Source organism: Pteropus medius, unplaced genomic scaffold (assembly GCF_902729225.1).
Source record: "Pteropus medius unplaced genomic scaffold, Ma_sr-lr_union100, whole genome shotgun sequence".
In the NCBI taxonomy this organism is placed as follows: domain Eukaryota; kingdom Metazoa; phylum Chordata; class Mammalia; order Chiroptera; family Pteropodidae; genus Pteropus; species Pteropus medius.
In genome coordinates this window covers 12173179-12187661 of record NW_024346062.1, presented here as the reverse complement: position 1 = coordinate 12187661, position 14483 = coordinate 12173179, and the positions used below count along the sequence as shown (strand labels likewise).

The 14483-nt window shown below is 34.7% G+C and overlaps 1 protein-coding gene and 1 pseudogene across 4 annotated transcripts in view; both read left to right on the top strand.

Moving 5' to 3' along the window:
• The window catches only part of ARB2A (ARB2 cotranscriptional regulator A), a 356272-nt gene that overhangs the window by 300958 nt on the left and 40831 nt on the right, over positions 1 to 14483 (top strand). The window lies entirely within an intron of this gene.
• On the top strand, positions 10442 to 10557 carry LOC120612658 (uncharacterized; annotated as a pseudogene).

Sequence of the window (14483 nt, the reverse complement as noted above, 5' to 3'; positions counted from 1 at the left end):
CTATATTTATTTTCATAGACTAATTTGGCTTCTTCAAGATTTGGAGAGTTTGAAATTGCCAGTGTCCCGTTGGATAAAATCTATGCAAAATATCTTGTTTTAAGGATTTATAATGTTTCCCATACTAATGAGGAAAACAATTCATCATTTTCAATTGTATAATCAGTGTCAGCATTTTGTATATCACAATGAAAGTCCTGAAACAGTGGCATTCCGTTGCTCCTGTGAGGAGCCAAGAGAAAATCACTTTCCTCTTGTAAAGCATTTTTACATAACTTTCAAATAAAAAAAAAAATTTAGTACAATTATTTTTACATAGTACAACAAGAGCGAAAGTAATATGGAACTTTTCAGCATTGCAAAGTATACAGTCACCATTGCATTTTTATATATAAACAAAAGACTGATTATAGTCCTTGAGAAAGTCTGTCCCTCTTTAATGCACAAGACATATTATGTTTATAATCTTCCATTACTCAGCATATGTAACTAAATACAACAGATAAAAAAATGTGCTTTGAATTTTTTCTACGAGAATATTCATGTTGTAGGAATTAAAGTAATCTGCTGGTTTTTTCTTAGACTCACTGAATGCCTTATTGAGGGTACTTTTAAGTACAACTAATAGACATAGTGTGTGGCCCTAAATTATTCTAAGTATTTCCTTTACCCTCAGAAAAGGATACTGAATTTACTTCCGCCTTAAAGATCTACAGATTCATTCTACACCTACCAAGGAAACAGAAAGGAACAGAAAGAAACATAGAACAAGAAAATATATGTAAGGGCCAGATTGTTCAAGGACTCGTAGACCCGGAGTCTGAATTTCTTCTTTGTCCTAAATACAGTGGGATGCCGTTGGAGGTTCTCAAGTTGGAGTGGTAGTTTCTAATTTATAGAGAGAAAATGGATTGGTAGAGTAAGTAGCTGGCCACTTAAAAGCTATGACAGGAGCCTAGGCCGGAGATTATGGTAGCTTGAATAACAGTACTAGTAGAGATAGGAACAAAAGTCCAACATGTCTTATTCCTTTAGATCTGGGAAGTGAGAGAATAGGGAGGATGAAAGATGATTCCTAGGTTTTTGGCTTGAACATTTAGGTGATGTCATTCACCGAGATGAGGAAGTCTAGGAGAGAAATAAGTTTGGGAAGGAAAATTGCAAGTAAAATTTTGGCATTTAACTATGCTCTCTTTTTATCTTTAAACGTTTGCTTAAGGAAATATTCTAGAGATCAGAGAGAAGTTTTAGGATAAGAAAGAAAAACAGCAAATACATGACTTTAAAATTTTTCTTTTACCAGCACGTGAGACTTCTAACATGAACTAGAAGTTATTTGGCTAGAACATAAGGATCTAACAACAGTGTGTACAGCAAGGGTATAAAAGTCATATTTGACTGACGTGGGTGGTATACCTCAAATTTGGCCACTTCCAAACCAATGCAGATTTCATCCAAAATATGCAGATCAACTAGTTGCCACTGTGATGAGGAAAGTTTTCAATAGCCCCAGCATAACGACAAACATTTAACTTGAAAAGCAAGTTTTTGTTCCCTTAATTTCTCTATTAAAGAATTTTAATAACATTTTATTAAGAATCCATGGCTTAATGTTGCCTTACAAATTTAGAAACTCTGTTTTATACTCTTCTTTTCTTTTCCAATGGCTGAGTAATCCTTTGCAAAAATAAATTTTCTCTAGTCATCCCCATTCAAACGAAAAAAAAGAGCCTCTCATAACTTATCTTGTTAGGTATGAAAAAGAGATCTCTCCAGGTATTAAGGAGTTCTTCCATGATTATATATATATATTTAATTTAAATTTATTGGGGTAACATTGGTTAATAACATTATATAAGTTTCAAGTATACAGTAATTTTACCCTTTTAATGTTATGGTACAATTGTCGGAAACCATACCCTTCAATTGTAGAGTTTTATCACCTTTAAAAAAAGGTAACTTTTTTGCGGTTGGTATTTTGTTCATATGTTCACTACTCTAAGGAGCAGGGTTATCTGTTTTGGCCAGCTGGTGTTTATTTTCATTTTTTATGTGGTGTGGATTACAGCAGTAATAAGGAAAACCAAAATTGGGAAGGGACACATTTAGTGTTTTACTTTAAAAATGCAAATTGAGATGACTTTTAAAGTTTTAATCCCGTCAATTTAATTTAGATACTTTAGAAGGTACCAGGTTATCCAAAATCATTATTCAAACATTTAAGGATCGCAAATTTCTGTGTAATTATCAGCTTGCTTTTGTGAACATCAAATTATAGGCCTATCTAGTTTCTCCCATGGCAGATCCACAGACCTGGTAGATTGAGTAGATGCGATGTCTGAAGTAAAGCTATCCATTGTCTCTTTCATGGTCTAATGATCAATAAGGAGGGAACTGGATGAATGATAAGACAAGAAGACTTTGTTAAGAAGCTGGTCTTACCAAATGTACTAGAGAAGAACAGCATACATAGTGAAATGAAGTTGAGGGATATCTCTAGGTTTATACAATCAGGCTGTTCCCTGTTCCTATTTTTAAAAAACCTACTAAATAGCATTTTAGATGCATTGAATTAAATGGATTCAAATTTGCATTTTTGCTCTCTCTGGCTTTCTTTCGTATTTTGGTAAGCTCCTAATTTCTTCCTCCCCATGTTGCTTTTTAAAAGCTTCTATCAGCCAACATCCTATTCTCATTCTTTTGTTATCCTTATATAAGTGGACGGGCCACCTGCTTTACTTTTACAACTTATAGTCCTTTATGCCTTACAAATAAAATACCATTAACTTAACACAATATTTTAATACCACTTTTCAAATTAGTTTAACTTACTCTTAACAAAAAAGCATTAAACCTACCAGGGGTGAATATTAATAGAAAAAGAAATTTAATGATAGAGATTATTCATCAGAGAGTTCATAAAATTAAGTATACAATCATGAGCATTCTAATTTAGTCTTTCTTTGCTCTTCCACCATTCGAACATTATCTCTTTGATGTCACTAAAAGTGACATTTGAGGTTGTCATGTTGAATGGTCATGAATTCACCTTCAAGTGTACAAGAACTGTTTTATGAAATTACCTATAAATTTGCTCAGTAAACCAATGAATATCACTAGCTAAATTATGGCTTGACTTTTTAAAAAATGTATTTTAAGGGGTCATCTCGGTAGGCATCTTTCATAAATATTCTTTTTCGTTTGTGGGGTAGGGTACCCTTTTGCCAACCTTTCCCTATTTTCCCTGGCCTCCAACCCCTGGGTTTTCGTTTGTTTGATTGTTTGGGGTTTTTTAGATTCTACATATAAGTTATACCATGTAGTATTTGTCTTTCTCTGTATAGCTCATTCACTTAGAATAATGCCTTCCAGGATAATCCATATTGTTGCAAATGACAGGATTTCTTTCTTTGTTTAAGGCCGAATAATATTTCATTGTATATATATAAAACATTTTCTTGATCTATTCATCCATTGACAGACAGTTAGGTTGTTTTTAATGCCTTGGCTACTGTGAATAATGCTGCAATGAACATAAAAGTATAAATATCTCTTCAAGATAATGGTTTCGTTTTCTTTGGATACATACCCAGAAGTGGGATTGCCGTTTTATATGGTAGCTCTATTTTTAAGTTTTTGAGGAATCTCCATACTGTTCTCCATAATGGCTATACCACCAACAGTGTGCATTGGTTCCCTTTTTTCCACATCCTTGTAGCATTTGTTCTTTTATGTTTTTGATAATAGCCATTCTAACAGGTACGAGGTGGTATTTCATTGTGGAAGGGTTTTTTTTGTGTTTTTTTTTTTTTTGAAGTATAGTTGACATAAAACATTGTATTAGTTTCAGGTGTAAAACATGATTAAATATAGAAGTGATTACCACAGTAAGTCTAATTAAATTAAACAGTCTTCACCATACATAGTTATAGAATTTCTTCTTATTGTGATGAGAACTTTACTCTCTTAGCAACTTTCAGACATGCAATACAGTATTGTTAACTATAGACACCATGCCGTACATTACATCCCCGTGACTTATTTATTTTATAACTGGAAGTGTGTATCTTTTGATTCCCATCACCCATTTTGCACACATGCCCATCCCTGTCTCTGGCAACCACCAATCTGTTCTCTGTATCTATGAGTTTGGTTTGGTTTTGTTTTTTAGATTCCACATATAAGCGATGTCATAGTATGTCATTCTCTGTTTGACTTATTTCACTTAGCAAATGACCTCAAGGTCCATCTATGTTGTCAAAAATGGCAAGGTTTTATTATTTTTTATGGCTGAATAATACCACATTTTTTAATTCATTCATTCATCGGTAGACACAGGTTTTTTTCCATATCTTATCCGTTGTAAATAATGTTGCAATGATCACAGGGGCGCATATATCTTTCTGAGTTAATGTTTTTGTTTTCTTTGATAAGTACACAGAGTTGGAACTGCTAAATCATATGGTAGTTCTGCTATTTATTTTTCTGAAGAACCTCCATACTGTTTTCCACAGTGGCTGCACCAATTTACATTCCCACCAACAGTGCATAAGAGTTCCCTTTTCTCAACCTCACCAACACTTGTTATTTCTTGTTTGTGTGTGTGTGTGTGTGTGTGTGTGTGTGTGTGTGTGAGTGTTTTAATAATAGCCGTCCTAGCAGTTATAAGGTGATATCTCATGTGGTTTTGACTTGCATTTCCCTGATGATTAGTGATGTTAAGCATCTTTTTGTGTATACATATTGGCCATCTGTATGTCTGTATGTCTTTTTTGGAAAAATGTCTATTTCCTTCCTTTTTTTTTTTTTGCTATGGAGTTGTTTGAGGTCTTCATATTTTTTGGATATTAACCCCTTATCATATATATGATTTGCAAATATTTACTGTCGTTCCACAGGTTGCCTTTTCATTTTATTGTTGGTTTTCTTTGCTGTGCAGCAGCTTTTTAGTTTGATGTATTCTCACTTGTTTATTTTTGCTTTTGTTATTTTTGCTTTTGGTGTCAAATCCAATAAAAACCATTGACAAGACTGATTATCAGGGATCTTACTGCTTATGTTTTCTTCTAGGAATTTTATGGTTTCAGGTCTTACATTCAAGTCATTTTGAGTTCATTCTTGTGTATGATGTAAGATAGTGGTCCAGTTTCATTCTTTTTGCCTGTGGCTATCCAGTTTTCCCAGCACCATTTATTGAAGAGACAGCCCTTTCTCCATTGTATATTCTTGGCTCCTATGTGGTAAATTAATTAACCATATATGCATAGGTTTATTTCTGGGCTCTCTATCATGTTCCATTGACCTAGATGTCTGTTTTTTGCCAATACTATATTGTTTTGATTGTTACACCTTTGTAACATATCCTTGTGGTTTTGATTTGCATTTTCCTGATGATTAGTGATATTGAGCACATTTTTGTGTACCTGTAGGCCATTTGTATGTCTTCTTTGGAAAAATGTCTATTCAGGTCCTTTACCCATTTTTTAATAAGATTATTCAGATTCATGTGTCTATTATGCCAATACCACAGTGTTTTAATTACTAAAGGTTTATAATATACTTTGAAATCAGGAAGTATGATGCCTCCAGCTTTGTTCTTCTTTCTCTAGATTGATTTGGCTACTCGGCATCTTTCGTAGGTCCATACAAATGTTGAGATTATTTGTTCTATTTCTACGAAAAAATGCCTTTGGAATTTTTATAAGGATTACATTGAATCTAGATTGCATTAGGTAGTATGGACATTTTACAACTAGTAATTCTTCCAATCCATGAACACAAAATATCTTTCCATTTATTTGTGTCTTCTTCAGTTTCTTTCCTCGATGTGTTATTGTTTTCAGTGTATAGATTTTTCATCTCCTTGGTTAAATTTATTATATATTTTTGATGCTATTTTTGATTATTTTCTTAATTTCTCTTTCTGAAATTGTTAGTGTATGGAAACACAATTGATTTTTTATACTGGTTTTGTATCCTGCAACTTTACCGAATTCATTGATTGATTCTAAGTGTTTTGATGGAGTCTTTAGGGTTTTCTGTATGTTATATCATATCACAAATAGAGACAGTTTTAATTTTGATGCCCTTTTTTTTCCTTGCCAAATTGCTCTATCTAGGACTTTCAGTAGTCTGTTGACTGAAAGTGGCAAAAATGGGTGTCTTTGTCTTGTTCCTGATCTTAGAGGAAGATGTTTAATGTTTCACCATTGAGGATGATGTTAGCTGTGGGTTTTTCATATATAAACTTTATTATGTTGAAGTTTGTTGCCTCTATATTGACTTTGTTGAGAGTTCTCAAGAGTATTCTGAATGGCTAACATTATCTTCAGCACTATAAAATGTAGATATGTAGAAATCATAGGCATGTTCTTAACTCATTTGGAGCTTACAGCTTAAAAAAAGTGCTAATTTTGACTTCAACTACTATGTAGCCAGATTGTGGGGAAATGATTAAGGTAATTGAGAAGATAGGTAGGGCAAAAAGAGAGTTTTAACCTAGAGAAGGAAGATAGAAGTAAGGGAAACAGTTGAAAGTTTTAAAAATCTTATAGTTTGAAAGGTGGGGAGAAACAAGTAATATTTAAAACCTGTTCACTGCCAGAATTTTTGATGTATGCATTCATTACCAAGAATTGAGATGACTTACTCCTATAACTCTTAATATTTTTGACAGTGTGTCAGAGTATGGATTGTGGTATGAAGTTTACAGATAAATTTCTGCATTCTAAAGACATAAAAACTCAAAATTTCCTTCTATGAGCCACAAATTAGAGCACATTTCTAGTATTTACTACTCATGAATAAAATTTATTTTTAAGATTTTGGCCTAACATCATGTGTTGAGAGTCCATGTACATAACTAGCAGCATTTACTTATGGTCTTCTACATCTAAACACCACACTAAAGCTGGAGTTTTAAGAGAAAGTTTCCTGAACAGTGAGTTTTGAACCAAATATGAAGAAAGTTAAGGATATGCATTGTTGAGTAGGAAGGTAGGTATTCCAGGGAAGAGGTGGAATGTAATGAATGCAAAGTTGTAGAAGTAGTAATAATGTAATAAAAATTAATTTTATTGATTTAGTTAATACCTATCATTCATAAAAAGGTTACAAAATCATTTTTGGAATGGCCTGTTAACACAAATTTAATAATAAAAATCCATTCCTCTGTTAAATGAACCAGGACAATTATTGTTCATTATACATTCCTATAAGAAAGGCAATATTTTGATAGTTTAATATTAGAAGTTGTAAAAGTTGACCTCGGTAGGCACCAAGGGGTCTGGATTGAAAAATGCACTGACTTTTTTTCCTTCACAAGTTCTAGGGTATAAAATGTGTACCTAGTTTTTCATGAACAAGCCTTTTTTAAATCATCCTATTTCTCATTATCAAAGTGGGCAATATACTTTCCAGATGTCATTCATGTGAAATAACTATATGTACTTTGAATAAGATCTAGATGCAAAGCATCAATGAGTCTACATTTATTCAAATGAAGGTTGAAGTCTTTAAAGATACCCACCCAGGTATCTTGTGTAATCTTCTATCAGCATTGTATCTCCATTTCAGTTTGTATGACACTACCTGTTTTGAATAGGATAAAGACTCATTGTTACTGTCAAGCCTGTTTTCAAACTAAATATTCAGCTAGTCCTTTGTAGCTTCCATTTTTATCAGGCATTCAGAACAGCTTTCCTTTGCTGATCTGCCATTTTCCTGCAAATCACTGTTTCACTTGTATGATTTCTAGTGAGACAAGCTTAGACCTGGCTGCCTTTCTCTAAGTAACAGAGAAAAGAAACGTCTCTGGTGCCTGTGCTCCAGAGAAAGTTGATTCATGTGTAAATTATCATTTGGCCTTTATTTGCTTGGCCTGTGGAGAGTACACATGCAGATAAAAGGCTCTGTGGGTCAGTGCTCAGTACGTGCAGGTTTCTCCAGTGGCTACACTGACAGCGTTAGAATTGTTGTCACAGATTATCAGACACACACTGATGTCTTATCATTATTTATTTGTAGTTTTCTGGATAAAATAAACTAACACAGAAGATGCTTCTACAGTAATAGGACACCATGTACTTGCCCCCTCTTTGTTCTATCAGCTCACATTCTAAATAATAAAAATTCATTTGTGTTTTCTTAAAGTTAGAACTGTTAACTTTATATTTCTGCCATCAATGTTTCTGGTTCCGGCCTACCTTCTTCTCTCTCCTAGCTCGCATTTCATTCACTCAAACTTGTTATTGTCCAAGTTTGTTGTGAACCATGGATAATACCTTAGTGGCATATTTCTGGTAATCGAGGTAGATATTAAATGCTTTTTGGGGTATATATAGCAGCTTCTAAGTACTTTGTAGAAATTAGACACGTTATATAAGCTGCAAAATCTATTATCTATGACTCGATTGATTTTCTTTAAAGTAAAATGATTTAACATGCACTCATTATTATCTTTACTATTAAAAGAAGTAAATGAATGCTTAGTTTTTTTAGTACATTACATCAGCTCTCTAAGTGTATAGCTAAATCTGAATGTGTAAAGTAAATTCCTGTATATAAACATGACACTAAGAAATGCATTATTAAATCCCCAAATGATATGATGCCTTCAGTCTATCTTTACTAGTAAGGTCTTGTAATATGTGTCGTAAGGGTAGAGCTGATGTATTTATTTATACAACTTTATTTATATAATTTATGTTATGTATATATATTACCATGGTATGTTCAAGAGAATATGTTTTGTAACACCTACCTTACTAAATTTATGTTTATCAGAACACTATTGATTCATGACCCTTTTGGTAGCTTTCATCTTATTATAGTACAAACACACTTTGTTTTATTGTACTTCACCTTATTCTGCTTCACAAATATTGCATTTGAAGGTTTGTGGCAGCCGTGGGTCAAGCAGGTCTATCAGCGCCATTTTTCTGACATCGTTTGCTCACTTCATGTCTCTGTGTTACATTGTAGTAAATCTCGCAATATTTCAAACTTTGTTATTATTATATTTATTATGGTGACCTGTGATCGGTGATCTTTGATGTTACTGTAATTATTCGGGAGCACCATGAACATTGCCCATGTAAAAAGGCAGACTTAATCCATAAATATTATGTATGTTCAGACCGTTCCACCAACTCTCCATTTCTCATCTCTCCCTCTCAGGCCTCCTTATGCCCTGAGACACAACAATATTGAAGTTAGGCCAATTAATAACCCTACAATAGCCTCTAAGTGTTGAAGCGAAAGGAAAAGTCACATGTCTCTCACTTTAAACCAAAAGCTAGAAATAATTAAGCTTAGTGAGGAAGGCATGTTGAAAGCTGGGTTAGGCTAAAAGTTAGGCTTCTTGTGCCAAACAGCCAAGTTGTGAATGCAAAGGAAAAGTTCTTAAAGGAACTTGAAAGTGCTACTCCAGTGAACATACAAATGATAAAAAAGAGAAACAACCTTATTGCTGAGATGGAGAAAGTTATAGTGGTCTGGATAGAAGATCAAGCCAAAATCTAATACAGAGCCCTTTCCTTAAGCCAAAATCTAATCCAGAGCCCTAAGTCTCTTCAATTCTATGAAAGCTGAGAGAGTGAGGAAGGTACAGAAAAGTTTGAAAGTAGCAGACATTGGTTTATGAGGCTTAAGAAAAGAAGCGGTCTTCATAACATAAAAGTTCAAGATGAGGCAGCAAGTGCTAGTGTAGAAGCTGCACCAAGTTATCTAGATCTTAGAAGATTAATGAAGGTGGCTACACTAAACAATGGGTTTGACTTTCTGTAAAGACGAAACAGCCTTCTATTGGAAGAAGATGCCATCTAGGACTTCCATAGCTAAAGAGAAGAAAACAATGCCTGTCTTTAAAACTTCAGTGGACAGGCTGACTCTCTTTTTAGGGGCCAGTGCAGCTGATGACTTCAAATTGAAGCCAGTGCTCATTTACCATTTTGAAAAACCTAGGGCTCTTAAGAATTATGCTAAATCTACTCTGCCTGTACTCTGTAAATGGGAAAACAAAGCCTGGATGACAGCACATCGGTTTACAATACAGTTTACTGAACATTTTAGGCCCACCGTTGAGACCTACTACTCAGAAAAAAAGGTTCCTTTCAAATATTACTGATCATTGACAATGCACCTGGTCACCCAAGAGCTCTGATGGAGACATACGAGATTAATGTTGTTTTCTTGCCTGCTAACATAACATCCATTCTGCAGCCCATGGATCAAGGATTAATTTTGACTGTCAAGTCTTATTTAAGAAATACATTTAATAAGGCTATAGCTACCATAGTTAGTGATTCCTCTAACAGATATGGGCAAAGCAAATTAAAAACCTTCTGGAAAGGTGGACGTGGTTCCATAGCATAGCGGTTAGTACGTCAGTTTCACACGCAGAAAGTCCTGAGTTCATGCCCCAGTGGAGCCACAGTCCATGGTCTAGGGCCATGCCACCCTGAACAAGCCCGACGTCTGATCTCGGAAGCTAAGCAGGGTCGGGCCTGGTTAGTACTTGGATGGGAGACCACCTAGGAAGACCAGTTTCTGTAGGCATAAATAATAATAAGAAATAATTTTTAAAAAATCTTCTGGAAAGGATTCACCATTCTAGATGCCATTAAGAACGTTCATGATTCATGGGAAGAGGTCAAAATATCAACATTAACAGGAATGTGGAAGAAGTTGATTCCAACCGTTAAGTGGAGGAAGTAACTGCAGAAAAGGTAGAAACAGCCAGATAACTAGAATTAGAAGTGGAGCCAGAAGATGTGACTAAATAGCTACAATCTCATGATAAAACCTTTAACGGATAAGAAGTTGCTTTTTATGGATGAGCAAAGAAAGTGAAGGTTTCTTGAAATGGAATCTACTCCTGGTGAAGGTGCTATGAAGATAGTTGAAATGACAACAAATGATTTAGAATATGACATACTTACCTGATAAAGTAAATGTGGGTAAATGCTAATAAACAGCATCAAATGCTACAGGGAGATCATTTATGAAAGGAAGAGTCAACGAGGTGGCAAACTTCATTGTCTTATTTTAAGAAATTGCCACAACCACCCCAACCTTCATCAACCAGCACCCTGACAAGTCTGCAGCCATCAAGAGAGAGGCAAGAGGTTCCAGCAAAAAGATTACAACTCACTGAAGGCCCAGATAATGGTTAGCTTTTTTTTTTATCAATAAAGTATTTTTTAATTAAGGTATGTACATTCTTTTAGACATAATGCTATAGCACACTTAATGAGTAGAGTACAGTATAAACATAACTTTTATATGCACTTGGAAACCAAACATTTTTGTGACTCTCTTTCTTGCAATATTCGCTTTATTATAGTGGTCTGGAACCAAACTCACAATATTTCCGAGGTATGCCTGTAAAATTAAATGAGTTTTAAATAATGCAGTTAATATTATAAAATATTACCTTCATTTCTTTAAAGAGTTTTCTTCGCTCTTGAAGAAATTATATCTGGAAACAAATTACTTTTACTTAGACAAAAAGGTATAATTTTTCATTGCAACACTTGATATTTCATTAAGAAAACAACCCACTATTTATTTCGAGTATACTTATAATTGACCATATATAAACTACCTTTAGTTTATTGTCACCAAGGCCTGAATAGGAGGTTGATAATCCCCTTTTCTTTTCACTGCGTGATCCACTTCCCACCGTTGAAGCCCAGCTGAGATCTGGAAGAAGGATAATCTTACTTCATTGTCATAAATGCTCTTAGACAAGTTTTTCCCTAAACAGTCCATCCCACAGCCACCTTTGCATGCAACAGGAGAGAGATGGGCATATAGTCAACCTGTTCTTATCTCTTTCCCCTGACCAGTTAAAATTGCTTCTTTTCTCGTTTTCTCCTAATTTTCTCTCAAATCTCGTAGGCTGACATTAATTCACTGACTTTAGCCCAAGTGGAAAAGGAAAAACTAGGAGGAAACTTCTAGCTTTCTTTCAGGGAATGGGGAATACTAGCTCAGCCACCTTACCCTTAGTCCCAAATAGTACCTTGATAGAAAGTTCAGATTTTTAGCCTGAAAACTGTGTGGCATAAATAACCAAATTGTTTTATTGCTTGATTAATTACAGTTGTTTATAGTTTGGTTTTAATCAGGAGAGGGAATGGAGAAAGCACAGTTGAGGAAAACAGAAGACTGGCTGACAAAATAAGAACATATGGATAAAACTCAAAAGATAAAGTTATTAAGAGCAGACTTGCTTAATCCCATCTACCTTCTATCTACCCAGTGATGTACTTGAGAAGCTACAGGGGAGAGAGACAATAATTATATTGGGGATTATCACCTCACTGTTTCTGGCACACATGCAGAATTGTGAGGAAGTCGTAATTCTGTTTGTACATTTGTATAATTGATGTCTTACTAAGGATATTGAGTTAGGTATGTATAAATATATTCATGTATGTGTGTGTGATATACAACATACAAATATAACACTTGAGTATAAGTATCAACAGTTGTGGCAGTTTTCCTAAGAATATATCATATGCATCTGTGTTGAGATAGGAATGCTATAATTATGACAATTAAAGACATTTAAAGGTAGCAAACAGATTTGTTTTTATATATTATAATTTATTTACCCTGGTAGCTGAACTCAATACAGTATCTCCTTTTTAGTTTACTTTTATCCTGAAAGAATAATGTGTTTTAATTAAGCCCTTTGTCTACCAGTCATAGAGACCCACTCAGCTAACTTGGATTGAATTTATAGTTTGTCTCCTAAAAAAGGTTCTTACAGAAAATGCATAAAAACTGAACTCTATACTGAAATTTTAATTTAAGCTATTTAGACTTTATAATGTTTCTCTGATGTGAAATGAATCTGGTATGGGTTATCATGAGGGTACTCATCATCTTGTGATTGGAAAGTCATTGACAATATTGCTGTACAAAACAGCTACTTTTGCCAACTGTCTCTCATGAGACATATATTTCTCTAGAGGAATCTCTGTTTCTCTTTAATTTCTCTATTCACTGTATGTTGATCAGTTTCTTCCTTTGCTCTTTCTGCCCACTCAGAACTTTGGCATATTCATGGCCTTTTCATCTCTCTAGTTCTGACTTTATTTCAACTGCAGTCTTCTGCCAATCTCTTTGTTTCTCCCATTCAGATTCTTAAGAAAACTATTTTTTCTCACCTCTTTGCTTCAGACTGTAGGTGATGGTCCTATGAATGAGCTGCACTTCGTTCGGTGTCCATCCTTGGCTCAATCAGCTGTGGATGGGAGATGCAGTGTCATATAGTTCAAAAGATGGCCAGTGTCATGTGGTCCAAAAGATGGCCCCTACTGCTATCCCTTCAAACAGGTCTATATGTAATGTAGTTTCACTTGAAGGGGTGATTGGAGTGATCGGTAAGCAAGTAGTAAGATTGACACCTCTGGTACCCTGCCTTAAAGAAATCATTATTCCTGATCTGGGGCACTGAACTATTAACATCAACTATTGTTTAAACCTCTCTTTCTCAAGGAAGTCCCAGACTAAACTCTGTGTACGCTCCTACCATATGCTCCCATAACACTCTGTATCTCATCACCATCAAAACACTCATCAATGTTGTTATAATTACTTTTGTAATGCCTCACTTTTCTCATAAACTCTAAGGTGTGTGAAAACAGGGACCGTTGCCTGCTCACCATTCTGCCTCCTGTACTCGATCGAGTTCCAAATGTTTGTTATTTGATTAATAAGTGCCTTAAACCTACAGAAATCAAATGTTTTAAGTTTATAAGCTTAGTAATCTTCCCAAAACCAACTCTTCTTCTTAAACATTCCCATTTCTGATAGTGACATTACCAGTATCTACCACACAGATACTGACTCATCCATCTCTCCAGCATCAAGGCAGTCATGTTTTGTTGGTTCTTTCTTTCTCTTTTATCTGTAATTTCTTCTCCATTCCCACTGCCACCATCTTAATCCAGGTCTTCTTTACCTCCAACTAACTGGTCTCATGGTCTCCAAGCTCATGTCCTTTATATCCTATATATCTTCCTAAAAAGCAACTTTCACACCTCTTTATGAAAAAACTTTTTTGCCTCCCCTTGTACCTAAAGAATGAAATCTAAACTCTTAAGTCCTTAACTCTCTTGTTCCTGCTAAATCTCTAATCAGATTTTCTGCTAGTGTCCTACACAAACTCTTTCATTCTAACCAAGTAAGTCTAACTCATCTCCATATACATTATGAGCATCTCTATCCACTCCTTTGTTCATTTGTCTTCTTGCTTTATCATTACTTAACTATTCTACTCTTCTTTCAAAACCCACCTCAAGTTCCACCTTCTTCATTACGCTGTTCCTTAGTAATCACTTCTTATTCTAAATTCAGAAGACCAATTGTCTCTGCCATTCAGCTGGCCTTTAACAAATGCTGTCTTAAAATATTGTTTATCTGTTTTGCATATACAGTATAATAGTGAAGTGTGTGAACTGCATTCAGAC